We start from the raw sequence: 26970 nt of genomic DNA, 5'->3' as shown, positions 1-26970 counted from the left end.
AAGAGTTTGTTCGCATAAACATACTGCTTTATTGAAACAAAAAAAATGCACACTAACGCTCACACTGAACGTAAAGAAAAGTAGGCACACATCACCAAAACTTGTAAAGCCAGTTCTCACTATCAATTATCTTCACTCACTCTTCCATGAAGACAATTCCGGAGTATCTGATTCCTTCCAAGTCCTTATACCCGTTCCATATCTTTCGCCCTTAACAGCGTCTTCCGAAGCTAAACCTTCAAGCTCAGCCATCTCTTCAGGTGAAAGCTTCACAGATAGAGCACCAATATTTTGATTGAGATTTTCAATTTTAGTAGTGCCTGGAATTGGACACACATCATTCCCCTGGTGATGAACCCATGCCAAAGCAAGCTGCGATGGAGTGCACCCCTTTTTAAGAGCTATCTCATCATTCACAGATAAAACTTGTAAAGCCAGTTCTCACTATCAATTATCTTCACTCACTCTTCCATGAAGACAATTCCGGAGTATCTGATTCCTTCCAAGTCCTTATACCCGTTCCATATCTTTCGCCCTTAACAGCGTCTTCCGAAGCTAAACCTTCAAGCTCAGCCATCTCTTCAGGTGAAAGCTTCACAGATAGAGCACCAATATTTTGATTGAGATTTTCAATTTTAGTAGTGCCTGGAATTGGACACACATCATTCCCCTGGTGATGAACCCATGCCAAAGCAAGCTGCGATGGAGTGCACCCCTTTTTAAGAGCTATCTCATTTACGAGATTGAATATAAGTTCGTTATGCTCCAGATTCTCAGGTTGAAACCTCGGTAGGTGCTTCCGGAAATCACCCTCAGACAAGTTCTCAACCAGCTTTGTACCTGAGGAAAGAAACCCCCTTCCTAAAGGACTATAAGCAACAATTCCAATACCAAGTTCTCTACAAACAGGAACAATTTCTTCCTCGACGTCTCTTGTCCACAAAGACCATTCTAACTGTACAGCAGTAATTGGATGCACCGCATGTGCTCTTCTAATTGTTGAAGCAGATGCTTCAGACAAACCAATATATTTAATTCTCCCTTCTTCAACTAATTTCTTCATTTCTCCTATCGTTACTTCAATAGGAACTCCGGTATCGACGCGATGTTGGTAATAAAGATCGATGCAATCAACTTGTAGCCTCTTCAAACTAGCTTCACAGGCTGCTCTAACAAAAGCAGGATCTCCACGTATGCTTATTTTCCCATCGCCGAAATCGGCCAAATCGGCACCAAACTTTGTAGCTAACTCCACTTTGTTGCGAATGTCTTTGAGAGCTTTGCCTAGTAGGATTTCATTTGTGAATGGACCGTACACGTCGGATGTGTCGAGGAAAGTAATGCCTGTATCGATGGCATGGTGAATTAAATCTATCATGTCGGATTCAGGCTTTGGAGGACCGTAAAATGCCGACATCCCCATACATCCTAGACCTTGTCTAGAAACCTCAAGGCCTTGAGAACCCAATTTCATCTTCTCTATCTTTGCCATCTTTATTATGATTTTGTTTTGGATTGATCTGAAACTATCTTCAGTGGGTGAGTGGAATATATACTCGACTAAGCAATGTGACGTTTGGAATGACGTTAATGCTGATTAATAGGTCATGGGTGTGAGGTGTCCAATGTCCACCACAGCACGACAAGATTACAAGACTGATGATTATCCAGTAATTTGTTTCTTGGCCGATTTCAGCTAAGGGGACAAAACTAGAAATAACACAATTCTGATAAAACAAATCAAAAAATCTACCCGCATTTCAAAAAGAGGCCAGATCTTCTCCGCCCGGGTGGAAAAGTAAAGGTTTTACACCTTACCAAAATATATCGACACTTGTCAACTCATTTAACCCCAAAGTTAATGCAATAAACGGTGTTAAACCAAAAAAAAAAAAAATCGCTACAAATTAGGAAGATTCTGTAAGTAGAAGATACTCCCGACAGAAAACTTCAGACTCATCTCAATGGAATCCTTGGCCTTGAAAGTTCCAACTGCACCAAACTGATGCACTAGTGGAATAGTAGATACAAGCAGGATGTCTACACTGACCACAATCAAGAGCTTGCCAATTCAAGATCAGCTCTGACCGCCCTTTAGAACATTAGTACTTCATTCCAGGATCAGCATAAATAACTAAACATAGAAAACTCTTCAACAGAGCTATCCAGAGAATAATAATAATGTAGTATCCCGTTGTCACTTGTATCTATCGATTTGTAGGAATTACCTGTGATATATAACCACGTACCAGTACTGATTAATGTACTGACAGGGAGCTTGGTAGAGAAACAATGGGTACTGCAAGTGTATGTGTATCATGTGTCTGAAAGACTGAGACAAAGGAAAAAACAATCCATGCAACCGCGCATATAGCCCACAGGTAAAAAAGAAACCACATACTTTATATCCTGACATTCTTATCAGAAGTTAGAACGAACTGACGCGAGTGTGTGCTGAATATCCTGAATTTTTATAATATTTTGAAGTGCAATATGTAGCAACATACAAATTTGCCAATTTACAACTCTCCCAACTTATTACTGACTTAGGTGGGATACGGATTTGAGGTTTCACAGTACAGGTTTCCAGCAAGTAGATGAAAGATATAAGATAGAAGAAAATGTGAAAAGAGTTTTGGGATTAGCAGAAAAGCAATTCCAAATTTTTAGTACAAGAGGGAGAGGCCAGGATTTAAAGATCATAGCTTCTTAGAAGTGTTAAACTAGATCAAATTTTAAGATAAAAGAAAAATGGAAAACACAAGTAGAGCCCATCAAAACAATAAGTTTACAACAAGACAATGACAATTCAAAGAACAAGAGCCTCTAGCACTTCCATGATAGCATGGTTATGATGGTATTCATTTACAGTCACTACAAATTGAAAACTATTCCCTAAGTAGCCTGAGTAATGCATTCAAGTTTCCTTTCTTTTTTTTTTTTTTTTTTTTTTTATCAACCCACGCACAGAATCTTCCTAATTTGTAGCAATTTTTTTATTTTGTTTTATCTAACACTGTTTGTTGCATTAACTTTGGGGTTAAATGAGTGGACAGGTGTTGATATATTTTTGTAAGGTGTAAAACCTTAACTTTTCCACCCGGGCGGAGAAGATCTGGCCTCTTTCAAAAATACTTTCAAAAATAATAATTGATTTTTGTCTGAAAAAGACAATAATATCATGATATGTACAAGTATTAGTGCATATGCACATACGTAAATGCATACCAAACATCATAAAAAAAATATTATGCACAAGTGTCAATATATACCACTTTTTAATATGCGAAGATATCAATAAAAAAAAATCAAATCTGTCCTTAGTCTTTATTAATAATTAAAACATGAAAACTGATTTTTCCAATAGTTATAAGTCAAACAATGCCATTATCAATGATTTCAAAACGACGATATTTTAGCTTATCTCTTGTTTAGCTAATTGGTCCCATCTTTGAATCAGAATCGCCAGAAAGTCCGTAACCTTTGTTTTTCCTGTTGCGGACTCCAAAAATAAGTGGATTTGGACATTTGGTTCCCATTGAAAAATTGATTGTAGGACCACGATGGTTAAAATAGTGTGGATGATGACGATTAGTAAGACCACTAAGACAGAAACTGAACGACTTTCATTAGATTTATGCATCAGTGTATAGCAAGGCCCAAAATTTCGATATCTATATCAGTGTACTAAAAAATCGAGATATATCGGATATATCAGTTTTTTTGGTGACTAGTCCAAACTATTTAAAATATCAGAAATATCGGATATATCGGACATATAATATCAGAAATATCAGAAATATATCGAAAATATATTAGAAATATCATATTTATATTTAAAAACGGTCAAAAAGTCAACCGATATATATCAATTATATCGAAAATATCGATTATATCGGCGATATAAAGTTTCATATCGGAAATTCCAATATATCTCGGGAAAAAAAGGATTCAATATTCGGTGGATATATATCGGAAATATCGATATCGGTGTACCAATTTACCGAGATATATCGGCGAGATATCGGATATCTCGGCGATATTTTGGGCCATGGTGTATAGAGTGTATTATTAGATTCTTTTTTTTTTTGATAAACTAGTGTATTATTAGATTCAATACCTTAATAGTTGTCTTTTGCTATGTCGCGATCATGTGATACTAATTTACCGTGTCTAATGGAAATTTTGTGTTGTTTGCTCATAATTAAACATGTCACTTATATTTCAGCTAATTCAGAGTTAGTAATTACTCGAGTTCTGTTCTCCAAGTTCGTTAAATCGGACGATCCATCCTATGCACAGTTTGTTTGAGGTCTACAAACTTTTTTTTGGGAAAAACAGCTGACGACCTCACAACCATGTCCAAAAATTCAAAATAAGTTCAAGCGAAAAAAAATGCCCAAGCTTACTCTTCACACACACACAAGAAAAAAACAGGATAGCTAATCCTCAACTACACATCCCTATTCAGGCTTCCATGATGATAAATCCGGAGTGCCCGAGTCCCTCCAAGTCATTGAAAGCCCTCCATATCTGTCGCTCTTAACCACGTCTCCTGAAGTTAAGGGGGTGTTTGGATCCTATTTATTTATTACTAAAAAGTGTTTATTAGTGAAAAAATATTTTTTTAAAAAATAAATATATTTGGTCTCTATTTTTTAAAAAAATAGTTTTTCATCCAAAAAACACTTTTTGGTCCCAAAAACTAGTTTTATGATAATTAGGTAAAACTTGTTTTTCAAGTTAAAAAACAATTTTTCTTCAAGAGAAACACTTTGGGCGCTAAAGGCAAATGAATTGCTCGGATGGCTGTGACATGCGAAATCTGATTTGATAAAATAGTTTTTAAGAAAAATCACAACCAAACATGTTTATTTAAAAACTGTTTTTAGAATAAATATTTTTTTCATAAAAGTGCTTTTTAAGAAAAAATAATTTTTTGAAAAAATGAGACCCAAACACGCACTAAGACTTCAAGCTCAGCCATTTCTTCCGGTGCAAGTTTCACAGATAGAGCAGCAATATTCTGATTGAGGTTTCCAATCTTAGTAGTGCCTGGTACGGGACACACATCATTTCCTTGGTGGTGAACCACGCCAGATCGAGCAAGTTGAGATGGAGTGCATCCTTTCTTAAGAGCTATTTTGTGTATGCTGTCATATTTAAGTTTGTTATGCTCAAGATTCTCAGGTCGAAACCTTGGTAGTTCTTTCTGAAACCTCAGACACGTTTTCAACCAGTTTTGGTCCAGAGGAAAAAAAGCCCCTCCCCAAAGGACTGTAAGCGACAATACCGATACCAAGTTCTCGACAAGTTGGTATTATTTCTTCTTTTTTTTTTTTTTGGTTGGTAAGCGAGGTTGTTTTAGAGGCCCCCTACCCCTTTTCATTAAATAACAAAAGCTTTCAATTACATCTCTCGTATTCCTTTCCTATTACATCATCATACATAATATTCCTTACATCCTCTGCAAAGGAGCTAGGAAGAATTTCAATAAATGTTACATTTGGAACATTTGCTGCTAGAGCATCAGCTAATTTGTTCACCTCTCGATAAACATGTTTAATAGAGAAGAAACCGAGCCTACTTTGTAATGCTTGCGATGCTCTTTGATAAGTCTCTTCACCGCCATGGATATTTTTTTTTCCTGCTTTTAGAAAGGTTTCCACATTTGATGAATCCGTCTGAGCTTCCACTCTTCCGATGTTATACTTCTCGCCTAGCTTGAGCCCTTGCTCCAACCCTTGTAACTCCACAAGTGCTATGGTATTGTACTCAGATCTGCCATATACCGCTTTAACAAAAACCATTACCGTCCCTGGCACAACCGCGCTTTGCCCCACTAGGCCTTGCACACCGCCGTGCGTGTTTAGTGTATGATTACCTTCATCAGCCCTAGTCCACTTACATTTGATTGTTCCAGGCGTAGTCACCTCTATCCCCTTGTGCCACAACCGCTCAAATTTGTATTTTTCGTGCCCCTCCTCCATTTTGACATCCATAGGCGTGTATTTTGGCCTCACATCCTTTAGAATCGGGTTGCTTACCGTTGTTGTAGCAAAATAATTTATGATCAAAGCATCGACAGTTCCTCTCTTTCCAAGTCCAAGATATAAAGCCCGAATGAATAGCGGCCAATACATCTTGAACCCTCCTTTCCCTTCACTCTTACAATAATCCATTCCAACTCTTTGCCGCCAAGTGGGTGCAATTCCTCTGTTGTACCCAAATTCGCAAGCAGACTTTCCCATATCTCTCTTCCATACACACATGTAAAAATGGGTGCTCTTACGTTTGATTCACCTTTTGTTTACAAAGCACGCAGTACCGTCCGATGCCACTACCTTCCATTCCTTTAGTTTATGCAAATTGTCTTCAATCCTTTTCTCCGGTGCAAGCCACGCGAATGAAGGAGAATCTCGAATTTTGTTCCCCGAACCATATAATATTATGCCCCATGCCGCTCGCCTTACCCGCTTTATGTCATTGTCATATGTATCCTTCATTTGGTACTTTCGCCGCTTCGTCACCGTCCGCACTACCTCATCCTCTCCCCGTGTGTATCTCTACCTCTTCTTCAATTCCTTGTACCGCCTCGGGTAGTGATTCTTGAACTGTTGTGGGATATGCCATTGTCCGCCTTCTATGAAACTTGATACCTTAGCTCGCTTTGTTACAAACCGAGTCGATAGAAGTACCATATCGAATTTTCCCCGCCAAGATCCCAGTTGGGTGCCATGGATCATACCACGGACTTGTGTTTTCGCCATTCCCAATCAAATGCATAGCTATAGCCCTTGCTTCGACTCTGTCCTTCAAGATGTTTCTCCAACTCCACGAGCAATCACTTGGTATTTTCAAACTCCAGAAGTTCCTCCCCTTTATCAGATTTTTTTGTACCCAGTGCACCCATAGTGTATCTTTCTTGCTTGTAATATGCCATATGTGCCTTAGGTTTGCTGCCCGATTAGTAGTAGCCAAGCATCTAACCCCAAGTCCTCCTTCCTCATATGGGTAACATACATCTTCCCAGCTTATTAGAGCGTGAGAGTTTCCTCCATCCAGTCCAACCCATAGAAAGTTCCTACACATTCTCGCTTCACTCATCGATAACTCTCGTGGTAGAATGAATGCTGCCAACCGAATATACTCAAGTTGTTGATCACGGACTTGAGAAGTCAGTAGCAGATCCGCATAAGATAGGAACTTCCCTTCCAACTCTGAATTCTTCGAAGTTACGCTTGCCAAAAGTGGCGTCGGCGATCTATATAGGTCACCGGTAGTGATGAGTGGGAGCCCTAAGTACTTCACCGGAGCGCACCTTGGGCAAACTGAATGGCTTGCCTTGCTGCCTCACATAGTCTTGCATCCATCCCTGTGCAAAATAGTTGACTCTTCTGCAAATTTGCTTCTAGTCCTGTGCATGCGCTGAATGAGTTCAACGTATCCCTTAGCGTCATGGCTGTCATCAAATCTCCGTGCATAAATGCAATAAGATCATCCGCGAATGACAAGTGGGTTATTACTGGGTCGCGACATCTGTGGTGTAGTTTGTAGTCTCCCACTGTAGCGCTTTGCATCATAAGGTCCGAAAACATCTCCATAACGAGCACAAATAGGTACGGTGACAGGGGGTCACCTTGTCTTATGCCTCTCTTCCCTTTGAAATACCCTTGAGGAGCTCCCTTAATCATAATGGAGTAGTGTGCATCCTGTATACATGCCATTATCCATGCCACAAATTTAGCAGGCATTCCTACTCTCTTGAGGGCAAATTCCACTGCTTCCCACCTCACCGAATCATATGCTTTTCTCAGGTCAATCTTTGCTGCCATCCTGGGTGGTTGCACATCTCTGTGGTAGTTGTGTAAGAGTTCATGTGACAACAAGATATTATCTTGTATGCTTCTTCCCGATATAAATGCCGACTGGCATGGTGACACAATCAAGGGCATAATGTGCTTCATTCTGGCCGCCATGATCTTAGTTATGCATTTGTATACCACGCTGCAGCATGCTATGGGCCTGTAGTCGTTCAGGGATACAGGGCTGAGATTCTTGGGCACCAGAGTCACACAAGTAGAGTTTACCTCACTTAAGAGCCTCCCTGACACAAAGAAATTTTTTATTGCTCTAACAAAATCATCACCGACTATTCTCCAAGCAGTTTTGAAGAAGTGTGCGCCAAACCCATCCCCACCTGGTGCTTTGTCACTATCAATCCTTGATACAGCTTCCACAATCTCGTCTCTCGTGACCATTTCCTCTAATCCTTCTTTCATAGCCATGTCAATCTGATTCCTTTCCGGTAGACTTTCAAAGACCGAGAAATCCAGCATATTGAGTCTTTCTGGACTGTAGAGGTTCCTATAGTACTCGACACATTCTCTGCCTATCTCATCAGCGTCCTCTAGCACCTTGTCATTAGTATCCCTGAGACACGTGATTTTGTTCATCATTCTTCTGGACTGAATGGACTTGAAGAAGTAGGTGGTGTTGTCATCCCCTAACACAATTACTTGATCTCGTGATTTTTGTTTTTGGAATGCTTCCTCATGCATCGCTGCCCTCACATACCCAGTAATTGCCTCCCTTTCTTCTTGTATTAACTGTTCATCCAGTGGCATATGTTGCAACTTGTCTTGTACCTCTGCCATTCTCTTTTTCTCCTTCTCAAGTCTGTTTATCACATTACCCACTCTATTTTTATTCCACTCTATCACATTACCCAGTATTATTTCTTCTTCACCATCTCTTATCCATAAAGACCACTCTAACCGCACTGCAGTTATTGGGTGAACTACATGTGCTCTCCTAATTGTTGAAGCATTGGCCTCAGACAAACCTATGTAATTAATCTTTCCTTCTTCAACTAACTCCTTGAGTTCGCCGACTTCAATTGGAACTCCCGTCGCTTTGGGGGGGGGGGGGGGAGACATGCCTATGCATCCGAGTCCCTGTGCAGAAACTTCAAGTCCCTGTGAACCCAGTTTCACTCTCCTTATCCCTACCATCTTACCCATCTTTTTAGCTGGATTTTCCCCTGCTTCCTCCTTGATCTTTACCTTCCATGATTTGGTTATATATAACTAAGCATTTTGTATGCCCCCCCTAAGAATATGACGTAAAGAATGGCATCACATTGCATAAAAACATACATTAAAATGTATATTCAATTGACCAATCGGCCAACAACGAAAAGTAGCGACTCTCTTGGTTCCATTGTCCAAGACCTAACTGGTCTGTTCTTTGAAACTCGTATTCAATCATGTATTTTCTAATTGCACAGTTTGAATAGGACAACAATGCTTTTGATGGCGACATATATGTTGTGTAAAGAGGACGAACTCAATCTTCTTTCTCAACAAAGCCCAAGAGCATAGTGTAATGGGTGGTGATCCAGAAAAACATAAATTTGCTTCAGGGTGATAAATATTGTTTCTGTATGTATGAACTCAAGGTATGATTAGTTTTCCACCATTGCGAAATGGCTTGCTATTTCTGTCTAGTTTCTTCTTCGTTTAAAAGAAAAAATCCTAATGAATAAAGGACAAATTCAACAAGCATTGAAACGTTTCTTCCCGCCTCTCAACAACTGCTCCTGATCTGGATAATATTTTGTATCATGCAAGGAAAAAAAAGTTCAAGAAATGAACTTGCAAAGCTAAATCAAAGATGCAGCTGTACCTTCCAAAGCTGCACGTTTAACACAGAAGTATCTTAATAGTCATTTATATGGAACAAACAACATGGACTTAAGTTGTCAGTTTGATATCATCGTATCCAATATCCTGGTATAAAATTTATAACCTATCCAACTTACCTGACAGTTTCGTATGTATTATGCCGTCATCCTTTAATGGCAGTCCTGCATACTTTTGCTATTATAAAAACTCTTATGTAAGCCGAATTTTTTTCCATCTTCTAAGTAGCTTTTGTTCAACACCGTGAAGAAATGGAGCTGCAGACGTCCACCGCCATCAACGATATGAAACCAAGACAAACAAGAAAATTAACAACTATGGTGAGGTTTACAGTTGTAAATCCAAGCAAATTGTGTAAGCGACATCCTTCGCACAGATATCCTGGAAGAGTTCAAGAAAGTGTCATATTTGGTAAGATATGTTTAACATAATGTATTACTGTAGCAGAGTCTAATTCTAGTAGCTAAATAATATACATGTCAATTAGGAAAAGTTTTTGACATTATTACCGGATCAATTTAAATTAGGGAATTGATAATTTAGTAAATGATTTTTATGATTTTGGTATATAAGTTTGTCATTTTCCTAATGAAACACCACAAACACCAAATCGTGGTTCAACTTGGATAGCAATTGGCATATACCTCTTATCAGCGTTCTAAGTCATAAAAGGTCACAAAAATTATCCCAGTGATCACCTCTCTCTGTGTAAACCGATGGCTTTTAAAGATGAAAGGAAACAAGAAACTCATGTGCTTTTGGTTGCCTTTTCTTCTCAAGGCCATCTGAATCCCATGCTTAGGTTAGGTAAATGTCTCGCTTCTAAAGGACTCCAAGTAACATTAGCCACCACTGAAGTTGCACGCCAAAAAATGCTTGATTCAAACAATCTTTCCTCTACTACAACCATCACCAATGATTCAAATATGCAAATTGCCTCGAAGTTCTTTTCTCGATGGGTTGAGCATTGATTATGACAGAAAGGCCAACTTAGATCACTACATGGATTCCCTTAGCAAATTCGGTCCTCAAAATTTATCCACCTTAATGGATAATTTCTCCCAAGGTGGTCAGCAGAAGTTTTCTTGCATCATTAATAATCCTTTTGTTCCATGGGTGTCCGATGTTGCTGCACAACATGGTATTCCCTGTGCCATGTTATGGATTCAACCATGTTAAGCTCTATGCCATCTACTACCGCTTCTACAACCAGCTCAACACCTTCCCTATGTCAACAGACCACAAAATGGACGAGTTACCAGGTCTTCCATTGCTTCACTATGAAGATTTACCATCCTTTGTTCTCCTTCAAATACTTTCAATAGCTTTCCCAAGTTATTCTCAGAAATGTTCAAGAGTATGGAGAAATTGAAGTGGGTATTAGGAAACTCATTCTATGAGTTAGAGAAAGATGCAATCGAATCAATGACTGGGATTTGTCCCATTATCCCTATAGGCCCTCTTGTGCCATCGATACTGTTAGGCAACGGGGAATCGAATGATATTGGTGTTGACATGTGGAAACCTGATGAAACTTGTATTACCTGGCTGGGTGTTACAATACGTTTGCTTGAGAGCACCATCACACTGCTAGCACCATCGCCCTGCTATCCCCTCCTATCCATTTGGTTCTATACCCAAATTGTAATTTACCCGAGCCGTCTGTAACTTCATATTCTGTTACTTCATTGCAGTGTGATGCAGGACAATAAAGTAGTATTAGGTTTCTATTTTTTTTTTGTTGTTCTAGAATTAGGATATAACTAGTCTTTATGATTTAGCTATTCCTAAATAGATTATGAGTCAAAGATTAGACATTAGTATACTTTTAGTAGCATTCCTATTTCAATTACTCGGTAAAAGGAGATCATAGTCTCAGAAACAGGGGAATCAATCGTTAATAATAAAAATTTGCAGAGTTTTTCTCATACCTTAACTTTTAATTCGCCTCGCTTTTGTCACAATGTTCTCCATCTGCATAGCTAACATGGATAAGTTTCCAAATGAAACCTAGATAACTGAAGCATGCCATTGGGATGCAAGTGTGCTCCAAACCCCGCTTTGTCTCAAGGCCAAGATTTCCTACATAGGTTCCCATCAAAGATAGAACTCACTATGGATCCTAATAAACTAATATCAACATCCATGGACTGGAGCAATCGATTGTGGGCAAATTTAGTTGTTGCAATGGGGGCTCCAAGGCTGTTAGCATGGATGTGGTTGACCATGGGACCATGGGAGGCATTTGGAAGGGAGTTTATTATTATTATTTCAATCAAGTGGAAATTTTATTAATAAGGAGTCTTACAAATAATTAAGACAAGCGTACAACAAGCTGTGCTGCAAGTCCTTTCTGAATGACATGCAAATCCTATCCTCCTAAATACAAACTCGTTCGAACATTTGGAACGGAGTTGGTTATGTAATATACATCATTTTCTAACTAGTGAAATGAACTAGGATTCTGGGAAACACTTCACCATCTCTAGATATCAGGGTTTTCCATTTATAGTTGGACAACAACAAATCTTATAGGAGTGGTAGGAGATGTTGTAAAGTGCACAAGATTGAATTCAAAGCATCTATCATAGCACAATTGAAGTTGTGTTTCACCGCAAAACCAACTAACCATGGGAGAGAGGGATTATGTGCAAATTGCATGTTTATATGTTTGTTGAGATGCACAGATGTGACATAAGTGCAAACACTAATAAACAGATTTGCAGTGGAGGCCTAAGAGTGTTTTCTCCAAACACTTTGGTCTCTGGAGTCCTTGTGCCATGTTTGGAATGATAGTTGGTGTTGAAGCTGAAATGCAATTAACTGTTTTCGCCTAACGCAATATATTTTGTGATATTCTGTTATGACATGGAGATGATTGTATGTGCACAAATACTAATCCAAGAAAGAGGACAATAACATAATTATGAATGATCAAATAAAAACAACAACAACAACAACAACGACAAAACAATTAAGCAATTCTTAGATTAAGTTTACGACTCAAACCAAGAACCCCGTATGACTTGAGGGCCGGGCCGACTAGACCCTCTCTTGTAGTGAGGGGCGAGCCTATGAGGGACAATGCTAAAATTGTGAAGCCCTTAACCCTCACCTCAGCCCTCTCTTTAGAGAATTGAGGGTCGTACCAGAAAGCCTGGTTTGAGGGCCAGATTTTATTACTCTTTTAAACTCTTTATTTACAGTATAATCTTGCTAAATTGATACGCGATAAATTAATTATCGCGTTTAAATACTATGTTTTCTCAATATTGACTTTGGTTAATAATTTGGCTAAAATTTGTAAGATAATAAAATTAAAATGTTTCGTTTTTAGGTTTTATGTGCCGATGTATTGCATGAATCAATAATAAATGTATATGATACCAAAAATATGATGTGGTGTTGTAGGTTGTAGAATAACTTGTGTCTGATTAGTTGAAGTTGATTAAAAACTTCATTACCATATACCAATCAAGGATCATATCACATCACTCTGATTTATATTTTATTCTTGCTTATACATGGAGAAGTGACCGGGGTTCATATCCCGACAATAGAACAATTTGTTATTTTAAACTAGATTTTTCATGTAACTAGATTTTGTTATTTTGAACTTATGTAAAACATACTTTCATTTTGTTATTTATACAATTACATACTTTTTAACAAAATATAAATAAAATTACATAAAAAAGTTGTGAGGGCCTTAATGCGGGCCTTGTGAAGGCCTTTGAAGGTCGGGATGAGGGTCGCTCTCATGCTTTCACATCTAGGCCCTTACCCTCCCCTCAAAACGTGAAGGCCGGGTCGAGGGCTTGAGGGCCTCTTTTACACCCCTAATTCCACTTCTATCAATCAATTCCTTATTCTCTCATGACAAACACTTTATTCTCTCATTACAAACATCTACCTTCTTCTCCATCTAAAAAAAAACACTTCAACTATAAATTTGTAAATATTTTTGAGATCTAGTTGTTTCCATGTTTGAGCTAGTTGGTTTGTGTGTTGTGATTAGTGATTTAAGATGTGAGAAAATATCTTATTCTCTCATGACAAACACTCTTCTCACTTTGCAATCTATTTTTCAATTCTAAGTTATTGTTGATTGAAGAATAATTGGGTCGATTTCGACACTAGTCCGACAAATAATTGAACAACAATTGAATTATTTCCTATTCAAAAGTTCGAATCTTATGTTAATTAATCGTGTGATTTATCTCGATTTCAATATTGTTATCGTCAATGATATTTTTAAGTTGGGACTTGAGAGTAGTAGTCCGATACACACGAAAACGCCACTATACATGTGTATGTACCAACATGCACACACCATTATGCATTTGTATAACAGACATGCAAACATTATTATGCATGTGTATAACACGCATGCAAACACTACTATGCATGTGTATATCACGCATGCACACATCATTATACATGTGTATCATACACATGCAAATAATATTATGTATGTGTATTAAAACATGCATACACCTCTTTGCATGTAAATTAGCTTGCTAAAATATGAATAAGCCCATTCTCTATAATTAAATCTGATTCCCAAAAATTGGTGGAGGGAGATAAAGAAAGAAAGAAAAGAGAAAAGTGGTCAAACAAAGTAAAGACATGTTTTTTGTCCAAAATCATCAAAGTGGAGGGCAAAAATGTCATTGAACAAAAACTATCCTTAAGCTATAATTATATGCCGACCTTAACTAAAACCAAAATTAAATAACATTCCTCTCAATGGCTTCTAGAGAGAGAAGGTCTGGACTTATATCACTAAATTTTATTGAACATAGCGTCCCTCTTAAAAGCTTATTTTTTTAGTTATTTTTCTTCCCTTGACTTCGGTTGACTAAGCCTTTTTTTTCTTAGCTGACCAACTCTAAACTGGAGATCCTATATCCTTCTTAACTGATCTATCGATGGATAGCAGTATACCTTCTTTTCCTCCTCTTCCTTCCCATCCAACTCCACTTCCTCAGCCTCCTTGTACTGACCCTTCCCCCTCAGTAGATGCTACACCGTCTGAGCCACTTATCTCCTCAGTGGCAACACCTTCCTCAGCTGGAATTATACCAGTTGCTTCAGTGCTTTCTGCATCATCATGGAGTAGCTTATTCCTTCAAAATAGAGTGTCTGCTCTTAAAAAAACACTAAAGCACTTCACTTTACAAGAAGTGAATGGTGTTACTCAGGTACCGATGGATCCGATTATGCAAGGATGTAATGAATGGAGTGACTACGTGGTGGGATTCTTTATAGAAGCAAATACTCTCATTCCCATATGTGAAAACGCCCTTCAACAATGGAAAGATAAAGGGACATTTGAGATTATTGCGGATAAAGATTTGTTTTACTTCAAATTCTCAAGCAATGATGCTCGTCAAGCAGTTTTAAAGAAGGCCCAATCTTTAGTGGTCGTTGTTTTATCATAAATCCATGGACTCGAGGTGTTGAAAAATAGGGAGCAATGGTAACAACAATCCCTATGTGGGTTAAATGTCACAACGTCCTTAAGGAGTTGTGGACTGATGATGATTTGGGGTTCGTAGCTAGCAAGGTGGGCATTCCTTTCAGTCAAGATGAAGCTACAAAGTAAAAAGAAATCGATTATGCTCGACTATGTATCGAGGTAAATGTTTCGACAAGCTTCCGGTTTATTTACAGTTGAACTAGCACCGGGAGATGAATGGATTATCTCGCTTGAGTACCCTTGGATCCCAAACAGATGTGAGAAGTGTCAAAAGTTTGGGCATGAAACTAAAAAATGTTTGGGTGATCTCGATGCAAAGTCAAGGCCGGGCGTTTGAATACCACTAACGAAGTGGAAGAATGAGTAGACTCAATAATTGTACAATCCATCGGATTGGATGCTAACAATGTAAAATAAATCACGGAGGGAAGGCGTAATGAAAGAATGACTCCTAATGCCAATGCAAGCTATGAGAATGTTGTGAGGAATATTGTAACGTATGCTGGCAATGGAAGTGGAGAAGATGTGAATAGAAGAATATGGAGAGTTAGGAGTCGTCCTAGTGCCCTCTCTGAAGGTGCAAGAACAAGTTGCATAAGAAATGATAGAGGCGAAGAGATCAGGGAGCAGCCCATTGGTACAACTGCCCAACCTGAATCAAATGGTCAGAGTAGTGATGCTCAGGGGAATGGAACAGAGGTTGAAGAGCTCAATACTGGTGTACATGAGACTGGAACTGATCCTTCCATTGGACTTCAGCTAGCACTTTATGTGCCTGCTGAGATAACAACTCCTATAGTAAATATGATTGGTGAAACTATGGATACTCTTTATGTGAACACCTTTTCACAGAGAGGAACTTCAAGTAACGACCAGAGAGAAAATAGTAATATGGTCACACCAATCCAAAGTCAACCTAGAGTTATTCCGATTAACCAACTGCCAAGTAGTAGAGAACGAAACATGTATGAAGGGCTAGTTGCTGGAAATGAGGATGAAGATAATGATCTCTCAGAGAATGAGACTGAGTTCTTTACAGATGCAGTAGCCCCAACACTTTATGTAGCGCCTTCTAAGGATTAAAATCAATGGACTACTATAAAGTCAAAAAGAAGCAAATGGATCTAAGAGCGTTCTTCAAGAGAAATAGAGCCTACGCTTGTAATGATGAAGAAAGTAAAGTCGCTAACGAAAAACAAAAAGATGATAAATCTTGAGGACTACACCAAAAAAAAATTGGATGATACTTTGGGACTCACTTATGTGTGTTGTGCCTACGAAGGTTTCTTTTGCAACTATGAGAAAGCGCAGACTCATTTTAGGAAAAATCATCCTAAGATTGTTAAAGAAATCATGACTAGGAAGTAGGACTACTTTCTTAGGTTCGATTGTAGAATGACTAGTATGTTATCTTATACATCACTACTACAAAAAAGGGCATTAGCCACGGTAGGTGAAATAGTATATACCACTGTGTTTATAATAACAGTGGGTAATAGTCATTTACCACGGTACATTTCGCATTTCTAATCTAGGTACAAGCAAAAGCCACTATTTACGTGATATAGTGGTAAATAATATCCCATATACCACGGTACTACCAAATATCGCCAATTTGTTTTTAGATATTCGAATTCCCCACTGTTTCTTGGAAAAAGGTGGTTTATGTTTTTCTAAAAATTACGCCTACCGTGGATAAAGGGGGTCTCCAAAACTCCAAAACCACTCGATTGAAAAACCAAAAATTAAACTGAAAATAGGGCAAAAACATAGCTTAAAACCCCTCTTTTCAATCGCACCGGGTTTCTCGCTCTATCTCTCTCCTAGAATTTTCCCGATCGTTCATCATATAGGAAAATCTATCTCTCGCTGGATACGATTGCAAGGCTGGTCCTTCCAAAAATTGTCATGCTCGGTTAGATTTGATTAAGCTTTTTTTCAATTCATCCGGTATGAGTTTATCGCTTTTAGTTCGATTTTGATGTGTTTCTTTTTACTGATCCTTTGAGAAATCCTCACGTGTCTTCTTGGCAATTAAATTTGAAAGAGTTGTTCTATTTCTGTTCTTTCCTTGCTGGTTTGGAAAAATTTATTGTAGTTCTACCAATCTGAAACTTAGATTACATCCTCTATAAGTTGTCTTCTTCTTAATTTCTTAATTTGCGTAACTGGAAATATTGTGTTGTTTGGGTGGTGCTATCTTTCTGTTTTGGGTTTTCAGTCCATCTATAAAGTGTTTGACTAAAGGTCACAGTAATGGTGTATAGTTTATTGGTTTTCATAGCCATTGTTTTTCTGTCCCTCTTTGTCGTAGCAGTAGAAATATAGAAGCAAGATGGTCTATACTATGTAATATAATTAAGTTAACTTTGAACTAACTAAGCCTGCATAGGAAACTGGTTTGGGGGTTTTTATTGCAACTGTTTAGGTTATTTGAATTAGCGTCTACTTTGATTTGTTGGTCAGCATAATTTAGTTAGTCTTTTTTTTGAGAAAGCATGGTTTGCTGGTTTGATTAATATATGCATCGATCTTTATAGCACCTTTTGTTCATGGATTTTTGTCTGTAGCTGAGTAGTTTGAGTGTAATTAAGAATAGTTAAAAGAGTATAAGACTATTATTGGAGAAGCAGAGAATTATTCAGGAAGTGGTTACCCCTTTAGTTTCTAGTTTGTCTTTAGCCTTGACTAACTTACATGCACTGACATGTATTACTAATATTTCTGGATTGATATAACGCTTATGCTTAAGGGTGTGTCTTTGGTGTTTTCCTTCCTGTGCAGAAGTGTGGAGACATGGTTAAGCAGTGTTTCCACAATGTCCATTGTTTATACTCTTTTGCTCGGCAGTTTGGATGCATGGTTAGCTTCAATTTATGCTATGCGTACAATCTATTTGGTTTTCCTTTTGATGCATTCATCTTAGATCCATTTTTTCTGGCCATGCTATGTCTTAGCATTAAAGCCTTATTTCAAAGGTTACCACTTGTAAAAATAAGATAATGTCAATTTGGTTGGAGAAACAACACCTTGATCACGGAGGTGAGCTTGTTTGTTTAACTCATGTGGTTTATAGAAGACTAATGTATGTTATTGATTTTCAGTAGTATCTAGGCATGTGAATAAGATGTTTTTTTTTCATGAACATGATAATTTAGAAACTAGCTTTAGTTGTCTACATGTATACAGACCATGTGTATAGTTTAGATATTAGGATAAGGAAAAGGAAAAGGAAAAGAGCTACACCATTACATTGATTGACTTAGGTTTGATTTTCCTTTATGTGTTATGTGGGAAATTGTTAGGAATCATCAATAGACTTTGAAAGAAGCAGGTTAATGTGCTTGTAAAAGTAAGTGCAGGAAGTTCACTTTGTTTTGATTTTGTTCTATGTGTGTGTCCATGAGTTGTTGCACCTATCGTGGAAAATGTAGTTTTAATTTTAGTTTTATGGCTATTGTTATGGTGGAGGTGGTGGGGTTCATGGGTCGAAGTTGTATTGGAATATGGAAAGGAGCGGTTGTACGTTATCACAAGGAGATGCGTAATGAGGGCTGTTGTGGTTTTTGCACTGTGGAGCTCTTATTGAAAGACCCTATAGAGACCACCTTTTGCTCCTGAACAAAGTGCAAGAAGACATTTTGTTAACACTCAAGATATAATCAGTCCTTGCACTGCATAAGCATTGCTAGGTCTTTTATCTATTAACATTGGTCGGCTTGTAAGTTGTAAGAATGCTAATTTTTTTAATTATACTTGTGCTCTGTAAACGAATTGGTTCTTTTTTGTTTTCCTTCATCTTATTTAATTGTTTCATGAGTTAAGTGTGATAGCTTGCAAGTTCTCACAACTTTGTTTTCCTTTGGTCGACTAGAGTCTGATTTTCTCATTGGATACAAAATCACAGGATAGGGATATCAAGAAACACAACAAGGATTGTGGTTTCTTAGGCTTGTGTCACGAGGAAGTGTCTTAACCAGTTTGCTAACTCCATAAGTAGGTACTTCGACTAAGGTATGTTGTCACATATCACATTGCTGACATAAAGATTTTTTGTAGTTTAATGTGGTTTTTGTTAATCTAATTGACTATATATATATCACTTGATATATATTTAGAAGAGCCTAATGTGTATATATCTTTGATGTATAGTAGTTGATATATTCAAAGTGGTTGACATTATTTTTTTCTCAACTTAAGATACTTTTTTCTCCATAATATCATATATTTTAGCAGTTTTTTCTTAGCTCTTGATTGATCATTGATCGTGCAGATGACAAAATTAACACTCAGAGATAGCTACACACAAGATAAATTTGATTTTGTTCGACTTGAAATTTTGAATTTCATCCAGCATAATCCGATCGAGCCGACTGTGGGGTCTTAACTAGGTTTGGACCTCTTCAAGGTTTGGGGATAGATCTCACCGTTTGTATATTGGCACTGTCAAACTTTTTGATGTATAGATGGAACAAGTATGTTACTTTTTAGATATTTTGGAAAGAACCAGTAGATTTGGATGGTTATTTCTCTATTGAATCGAAAAAGTTATCAAATTATTTTAGTAATTCATTGTTGTGTTGGATGTCTAAATTTGTTTATTTTGTTTGTTGCGCTATGCATTGTTTATATTGGGTAATGTCTTTTTTTAATTTAGTGTGGACATGGTTAAAATGGGCAGGTGCGGGTTATCAATAATTTTACAGGTTGAAAATGATCAAAATCAAATATTCAGGGCTTTTATTTATTTTTTTTTAAAAAAAATATACTCATATAAACCACAGTTTTAACTAAACCGTGGTAATTGTTCAATATTTCCCCGAATATTGCAAATTGTACGGACTATTTACCACGGTTTCGGATACCATAATACCACTGTTTTGTCCAAAACCGTGGTAAATAAGATATACTTAATACCACGGTTTTATTAAAAATATTTGTCACGGTGGCTATTACCACGGTTTCAAAACAGTGGTTAATGAGCTTTTATGTAGTAGTGCATATTAGGCTTGAAGCCTGTTGGTATAATGTTTTCGTGTTCCTCCTTTTAATGATCTAACTCTTAGGGAGGCTTGTAAGGTTTAACTTTTTGCAATAATAACAGGTGGGGGTTGTTGGGGAATAACAATTCCAATTGATCCCCACTACTAAGATAACTTGCAATATGGAAAAAACAACTACTCCAGACAAAATCTAAATTTCGACTACAACCAACAACAAGCCCAACCTTCCAAGCAATCAACAACTATCACTAACAAGTAATAATAATACAAAGAAGATAAAACATACTACAACACAAAGATGTAACGTGGTTCGGCCAATGGTGCCTACTTCTACAAGAACTAATCTTTTTATAACTTGGGAAGAAAGATTGCAATCACTCCTCTCAAGTCTCTCCACCTTACTAGATTACTCATCTCTTTACTTACGGCTTTTCTCTCTGCAAAAGTTATCTCTCAATCTTGATCTCTCTCAAAATTGGGTTTATTTTTCGTGACTTGTTGTGTTTTTATACTCAACTTTGTAATTTCACGGTTACTGTAGAAATAAAAACTGCAAGTTTAGGCATGGGTGCGGGCGCGCTCTCGGCAAGGCCAATTCAAGCGCGCACGCCCTCAAAAGTCCAGTAACATTGTTTCGCGAGAGGCTGAAAAAAAAAACTATCATCTTTTTCACGACAAGGGCGCAGCGCACCTTGGGCAAGGCCAATTTGAGCGCGCACGGTCAGACTTCTTCACACGAATAGTACTACTTTAAGGGATAACTCCAACAGGGTCTGCTTTAACCCCAGTTTAAGTTTAAAATAATAATAATAATTAAAGCTACTTAAGTCATAATTATATGCCGACGCTAGCTAAAATCAAAATTAAAACTCAATATTATCCTTTGTGCCCCCTGTCAAGTAATCTTGTCGTGCTGTGGTGGACATTGGACCACCGTGACATTAACGTCATTCCAAACGTCACATTGAGCAGTTGACTATATATTCCACTCACCCACTGAAGATAATTTCAGATCAATCCCAAGCAAAATCATAAGATAAAGATGGCAAAGATAGAGAAGATAAAATTGGGTTCTCAAGGCCTTGAGGTTTCTAGACAAGGTCTAGGATGTATGGGGATGTCGGCAATTTACGGTCCTGCAAAGCCCGAATCCGACATGATAGATCTAATTCACCATGCCATCGATAAAGGCATTACTTTCCTCGACACATCCGACGTGTACGGTCCATTCACAAGTGAAATCCTCCTAGGCAAAGCTCTCAAAGACATTCGCAACAAAGTTTGGTACCGATTTGGCCAATTTCGTAATTGGTAAAATGAGCGTACGTGGAGATCCTGCTTTTGTTAGAGCAGCCTGTGAAGCTAGTTTGAAGAGGCTACAAGTTGATTGCATCGATCTTTATTACCAACATCGTGTCGATACCGGAGTTCCTATTGAAGTAACGATAGGAGAACTGAAGAAATTAGTTGAAGAAGGGAGAATTAAATATATTGGTTTGTCTGAAGCATCTGCTTCAACAATTAGAAGAGCACATGCGGTACATCCAATTACTGCTGTACAGTTAGAATGGTCTTTGTGGACAAGAGACGTCGAGGAAGAAATTGTTCCTGTTTGTAGAGAACTTGGTATTGGAATTGTTGCTTATAGTCCTTTAGGAAGAGGGTTTCTTTCCTCAGGTGCAAAGCTGGTTGAGAACTTGTCTGAGGGTGATTTCCGAAAAGCACCTACCGAGGTTTCAACCTGAGAATCTGGAGCATAACGAACTTATATTCGATCTCGTAAATGAGATAGCTCTTAAAAAGGGATGCACTCCATCGCAGCTTGCTTTGGCATGGGTTCATCACCAGGGGAATGATGTGTGTCCAATTCCAGGCACTACTAAAATTGAAAATCTCAATCAAAATATTGGTGCTCTAGCTGTGAAGCTTTCACCTGAAGAGATGGCTGAGCTTGAAGGTTTAGCTTCGGAAGAAGCTGTTAAGGGCGGAAGATATGGAGCGGTTTCAAGGACTTGGAAGGATTCGGATACTCCGGAATTGTCTTCATGGAAGAGTGAGTGAAGATAATTGATATTGAGAACTGGCTTTACAAGTTTTGGTGATGTGTGCCTACTTTTCTTTGTGTTCAGTGTGAATGTTAGTGCGGGTTCTTTTTGTTTCAATAAGCAGTATGTTTATGCGAACAAACTATTGGAATTTTAATTTAATTTCGTAGCCAATTATCTGCCTAGACGTATTTGTTTTCTCTGATATGCATTTGTGAATGTCTTCTTTGCTGACTTCCCCATCTTCACCCTCTTAATTAAGCTTTTACAGTTTTACACCAAATACGTCCACTACAAGCTTCGCATTGGTTATTTGATCCGTCAATAGTGGTAATGAAATCAATTGCATGCTGGTTGCAATTGCCTCTAACACTTGAATCCACTCGCACTGACTTCAGAAGCACGCTATGGCTGGGTGTTACAACACGTTTGCTTGAGAGCACCATCGCACTGCAATCCCCTCCCATCCATTTGGTTCTATACCCAATTTGTAATTTACCAGAGCCGTCTGTAACTTCATTGCAATGTGATGCAGGACAATAAGGTAGTATTAGGTTTCTATTTTTTTTCATATAGTTCTAGAATTAGGATATAATTAGTCTTTATGATTTAGCTATTCCTAAATAGATTATGAGTAATAGATTAGGCATTAGTATACTTTTAGTAGCATTTCTATTTAATTACTCTGTAAAAGGAGATCATAGTCTGTACACAGGGGAATCAATCGTTAATAATAAAAATTTGCATAGTTTTTCTCATACCTTAACTTTTAATTCGCTTCCACTTTGTCACAATATTCTCCATCTGCTTAGCTAACACGGATAGGTTTCCAAATGAAACTTAGATAACCGAAGCATCTAGCTTCAGTTTGCCATTGGATGCAAGCAGTGGCGGACCTATGTAGAGGCCAGGTAGGGCGTAGGCCCCCCCTGAACATGTGAAAAAAAGGGTTTTATAGATCTGCACCCCTCTTTTGAAACGAAATTAGACTTGCCCCCCCCCCAAACTCACACAATCGCGGAAATGTCGTCTCTCTGTATCTCGCATGAAATGTCCTAACTATCCTTTTGGTTATCTTAGAATGGGAGTGTTTTTCTTGTTCCGTGTTTGTATTAGGAGGGCAAGTCTAAATAAAATAGTAAAGTTGGGGGTGTTTATCTAATTATAAGTTTATATTGGGGGTGCAAGTCTAAATAAAAAATTTGTAAGTAGTGTAATTCAGGTGTAGTTATTCTAGTTGTACTTATAGTCTTGACTGACTGAAAACCAATTAGAACTTTGAGTTAGAACTATGAGTTATGAATGACAAACTTGATGTACTTTTGTCATTAATGGTCTGGAGTTATGGAGTTAGGTTTTAGGTAAAAATGAATGTTTTTTACACAAATGTACAACTAGAATGTTTTTTACACAAAGGGTTGTTAGGACATTTCACCACGAGATAACGTAAAACATTTCACCACGGTATGTGAGTTTGGAGGGGGCAAGTTTAATTTCGCTTTCAAAATAGGAGTGCACATCTATAAAACCCAAAAAAAGTAGTAGTACTTGTTTAAACCCCGAGTGCTACTTTGTTTGTCAATACTAAGGCTTTTGCCTTCTCAGATGCATAGCTATTTTGTTTACCATACCTTCTCAGTGTATATTGTTCCACAGTGTAAAAAAAAAACAAGTACTTGTTTAGGTTCCGCACTGTACTAATCACTAGGCCCCTCCCCGAGACAATTTTGGCTCCGCCACTGGATGCAAGTGTGCTCCAAACCCCGCTTGTCATCGCCCCATTTCCTACATAGGTTCCCATCAAAGATAGAACTCACTATGGATCCTAATAATCTAATATCAACATCCATGGACAGGAGCAATCGATTGTGGGCAAATTTAGTTGTTGCAATGGGGGCTCCAAGGTCGTTAGCATGGAGGTGGCTGACCATGGGACCATGGGAGGCATTTGGAAGGGAGTTTATTATTATTATTATTTCAATCAAGTGGAAATTTTATTAATAACGAGTTTTACAAATAATTAAGACAAACGTACAACAAATTGTGCCGCAACTCTTTTCTGAATAACAAATCCTATCCTCCTAAATACAAACTCGTTCGAACATTTGGAACGAAGTTGATTATATAATATACATCATTTTCTAACTAGTGAAATGAACTAGGATTCTGGGATATATATATATATATATATATATATATTTTTTTAATAAGTAATCTTTATTGATGAACTTGGGCATATCACATAGTACACACAAGTGAGTGAGATCCTCACAAGGCCTACTGAGAGGCTTACATTATCAAATGTTGGTAACCCCAAGAGCGGATCCCATAATAACCGAGTGCCAGCTTAAATCCAAGTCTCTGAAATGATAATTGCTCCTGTGTGCCACCGAAGACATCCAATACCAGAGGAACGCTTTCATTCAATCATTGCTATTGGGAAACACTTACTTCACGTTCTCTAGATATCAAGATTTTCCATTTATAGTTGGACAACAACAAATCTTATAGGAGGGGGTAGTAGATGTTGTAAAGTGCACAGGATTGAATTCAAAGCATCATAGCACAATTGAAGTTGTGTTTCACCGCAAAACCAACTAACCATGGGAGAGAGGGATTGTGCGCAAATTGCACGTCTATATGTTTGTTGAGATGCACAGATGCGACATAAGCAAAAACACTAATAAACATATTTGTAGTGGAGACCGAAGAGTATGTATTTTCTCCAAACACTCTGGTCTCTGGAGTCCTTGTGCCATGTTTGGAATGATAGTTGGTGTTGAAGCTGGAATGCAATTAATTGTTTTCGCCTAACGTAATTTTGTGATATTCTGTTACGACATGGAGACGATTGTATGTGCACAAATACTAATCCAAGAAAGAGGACAATAGCATAATTATGAATGATCAAATAAAAACAACAACAACAACAACAAAAGAACAATTAAGCAGTTCTCAAATTAAGTCTACGACTCAAACCATGAAGCTCGTATGACTTGAGGGACTACCCCACCCTCTCTCATATAGTGAGGGGCCCCATGGTAACCAATACTAAAATTGTGAAGCCCTAACCCTCACCTCAACCCTCTCTTTAGACCGAGAATTGAGGGCCAGGCTAGAGGGCCGAGTTTAAGGGTCGGGCTAGAGTGTCGGGTTTAGGGGTGGGAATTTGGCCCTAATGACTCTAACCCGGCCTTGACCGACCTGACCCTAAGCCCTATAAAGCCCTCATAACTAAAGCCCTCACAGAGTTTAGGGCAAGGCCGGCCCGGCCCTAATGCCTTCTAGGGCAGGTCTAGGGCTAAGGTTCTAAAACATAGGTCCGACCCTAATTCAAATTTCATTAGCCTAGGCCTAACCAAGCCCTAACCGCCCCTGCTTTCACACTTTCACTATAAATACACATACCATAATTGTCCTACTATTTGTTAAATATTTTCAATTAAAATAACATTATCCTTTGTAAATTTATCACTTACACCCAAGGGTACTTCCAATAACTTGTCTTATATAACAAAAAACTTGTCAACTTAGCGTACCATGAAGAACAACGATGAGCACACTAAATTTAATAAAAAATAAGACTTTATTCCTTTGATCATCAAGTCAAAGTTCAGAACTTATTATTCTTAATTTCTTTTCCCACTTACTTCTTAGAAATTATATTTTTATTCACATCCAAGCCAAGTCTAGAACTAAAGGTTTGCTTCCATACCATTAAAGCGAAATACAGAGCAGACATTTGTAACATAAAAACCAAAAAACAACCTTTGTCAGAAAAATGGCATTTGTAATTTCAAACCTTTCTCCATCACTTGTTCAAAAGCCAATATTTTCATTTCCACATACAAAGCTTGAATCACTTTTAAATTAGAAGAAAGGTAATATTATATTTGTTTGAATCTATTATGGAAACAATTTATAATATTGGAAACAGTTTAACAACTTCCCTAGCCCTTAACCAAAGCTATTCTGTTTCTTCTTTATATCTATTACTTCTTCATTTAAAATGATAATATAATTATTTGTCAATGTATTTCAATGTTAAATGTAATTTTAGTGAGGTTTAAGTAAAAGGATGAACAAATTCCGAACTCTGGATGTACTTCAGTTCATTAGATTATGGATATGCATTTTAAATTGTTGGACTTATCCAGATTATTACTAGATTGGTGACTTTGAGTTTGTAGATCATCAGACATTTTGTAATATAAATGAGTTTTAAAACCTGATGTAGTAAAAGAAAAATTATATAGGCTGACCTAAATCCCCTCTAAAGCCTTTAAAAGAGGCTTAGGGTAGGTCGTGGCTCGAGATTTAGACTTGTGACCCAAATTAATCTTAATTTATGTGACTTTTTAGGTCTCCGAACCAAAATTTTAATATTTGAAGGGCTTTAAATGTTTAGGGCCGGGCTAGCCCGACCCGGCCCATTGCCCACCCCTATCTCTTTGTATATAAATTCGTTGCTAAAATCTAAATCGTCCATTTTCTGTAATTAAATCTGATTCCTAAAAATTGGTGGAGGGAGATAAATAAAGAAAGGAAAAAAAAATGATCAAACAATGTGGAGACATATTTTTGTCCAAAATCATCAAAGTGGAGGGCAAATATGTTATTGAACAAAAACTATTCTTCTTGAGCTATAATCGAGTGAGCGGAGCGAACGATCTTGGCAGAAATGGAGGTATGCGGACAAAAAACAGGTTAGTTGGTTTCTGTCAGTCTGTCCTTAC

The 26970-nt window shown here is 37.8% G+C and overlaps 1 protein-coding gene, 1 long non-coding RNA gene and 3 pseudogenes across 5 annotated transcripts in view; 3 read left to right on the top strand and 2 right to left on the bottom strand.

The window, feature by feature from the left end:
- LOC147520595 (uncharacterized) overlaps positions 1–26970 on the bottom strand; it is a 52749-nt gene that overhangs the window by 23017 nt on the left and 2762 nt on the right. The gene's annotated exons all lie outside the window — the stretch shown is intronic.
- Positions 6–1555, bottom strand: LOC147520600 (putative aldo-keto reductase 2 pseudogene; annotated as a pseudogene). The gene has a single exon (XR_015212705.1). The product of XR_015212705.1 is annotated as a putative aldo-keto reductase 2 pseudogene (transcript).
- Positions 10270–11432, top strand: LOC147520599 (UDP-glycosyltransferase 84B2-like; annotated as a pseudogene).
- On the top strand, positions 17901–19748 carry LOC147520598 (uncharacterized). Of its 3 annotated transcripts, none has more exons than XR_015212733.1 (3): positions 17901–18048; positions 19061–19200; positions 19460–19748. It is a non-coding gene; the product is annotated as an uncharacterized LOC147520598 (long non-coding RNA). The 3 variants fall into 3 exon arrangements; XR_015212732.1 differs by having other exon boundaries at positions 17901–18907; XR_015212731.1 differs by having other exon boundaries at positions 17901–19200.
- LOC147520597 (putative aldo-keto reductase 2 pseudogene) lies at positions 21180–22419 on the top strand (annotated as a pseudogene).

Source organism: Coptis chinensis, chromosome 2, assembly GCF_015680905.1.
Source record: "Coptis chinensis isolate HL-2020 chromosome 2, ASM1568090v1, whole genome shotgun sequence".
In the NCBI taxonomy this organism is placed as follows: domain Eukaryota; kingdom Viridiplantae; phylum Streptophyta; class Magnoliopsida; order Ranunculales; family Ranunculaceae; genus Coptis; species Coptis chinensis.
Note: the sequence above shows the minus strand (reverse complement) of the source record. Positions and strands in the feature narration are given on the sequence as shown.